Source organism: Nelumbo lutea, chromosome 1 (assembly GCF_056320005.1).
Source record: "Nelumbo lutea isolate HS-2025 chromosome 1, American lotus-T2T, whole genome shotgun sequence".
Lineage (NCBI taxonomy): Eukaryota > Viridiplantae > Streptophyta > Magnoliopsida > Proteales > Nelumbonaceae > Nelumbo > Nelumbo lutea.
Genome location: NC_142684.1, coordinates 165,202,501 through 165,204,206, shown reverse-complemented (window position 1 = coordinate 165,204,206; position 1,706 = coordinate 165,202,501).

The following is a 1,706-nucleotide window of genomic DNA, read 5'->3' as shown; positions in this document are numbered from 1 at the left end:
AAATGTCTCTGGAAATGTGGGAAATCACATGGGGTGCGTGAAGCCAACTGTTTCAGCTGCATAACCTCACCACCTTTCTATGACGGATCATATCCATTCATCAAATGAGTTTCCCTTTGGCCTCTGTCAAACAAGGTTCAGAGCTGTTTTCAGGTAAACCTTTCTTTCCAGTGAGTGCTTACCCATCATATTCAGGTTACGCCAAGGTACCGTGAGAGAGTTCCCATTTTCTGGTGAAGCCCCTCCCACATCGGTCTATGACGCCCCTATCATCTTATGAAACACACTAATAGATCCAACAGCAAATGGATAGCCCAATTTTATGGTGCGTTTCCTCATTACTGAAGGACCCATCATTGTGCTAATGACGGAAGGCCTTTAGAGAGTCCATCACATGGGTCTCCCTATCACAAGCATTCATATTTGCTGGAGGGAACAAAAACGCCCTAGTTTTAATTTAGGTCAAACCAGAGTGGCTCCCATTGACTTTCATAAAGTCAGATTTTTGGTGGGCCTTAATCGGCTAGGGGTTCCATATGCATCCCTTTTCAGGGTTGTGGGGCCCACCAAGCAAAGAGGGGTCATCCAATGACCTTGAAGGACACTATGGCAATGATGTGCATTCAGCCATGGTGTGCGCAAGAGCCACTAACGAGTCTTCATGGGCCAAGTACTTATGGCCCATGGTCGCAACACATCAAACATCCAAACATCACATGTAAAGGAGGAATTGATCCAATCAATTAACTGCTGTAAAGCCCATTGAATAGCCCATTTAAAAATCTAAGTCATTAACAATTAATGACTACTAGGTGTATGGGCTGAATTGCAGATAGCAGTTCGGCCCATATAGCTTATCTCACAGTGATGGGCCTTTTGCAGTTTTAACCCTTTAAAACTGGGCTTTACAGGTGGGCAGAATTAATCCCTATAATTGAACATCAGATTTGGAACTGCAAGTGTGAGAAATACAGACTGAAAAATAGTCCCTTTCGAACCCCAGATTCGGTCCAAACAGTTTTGGTCCAATCTAGTCCGAGAGGATCCAAAACTGATTTTCAATTCAAGAATTAATTCATGAAAGATCTAAAATTAATAATTTTGATTTCAAACAATTACAAATCAAACTATGGACTGTTCGCACCACCTGCAAAATAGAGGTTAATCACAAGGGTTGCAGTTTCACAAACTGCAAATCGCAGAAAGTGATTTCTCCAACTGCAAATCTCCAGCGCCGCCTTCTTCTTCCTTCTTCTTTAATCAAGAAAAATAACAGAAATCCTATTTCTATTAATAACATTCTTGATCAAATCCTATACATTCAGCCTAAAATAAAAAAAAAATTATTTAGAAACCGAATATAAATAAATAGAAAGAAAAAGGGTGCGCAGACTATCTGCGCCAAATCTGCACTGTGATCTCCAAGTTCGAACAGTCCATTAAATCAAAATAAATAAAGAACAATTCAAAATAAATTTTGGATTTAATAAAATTAATTTCAGATCAATCGCCCTTAACAAGAAACAGTTTCTTGAAATAAAAAAAAAGCAATCAGCGCAAATCCTGAAAGAACACCTTCTATCCATCTGCGCAGGGTCAGATCTAATTTTCTTTTGGTTCAAGATTGGAACCTGTGGCTCTGATACCACTGAAAGAATGATAGGATCCATCTAATGGATGCCATAAAGGTTGTGGAATGGGTGGGC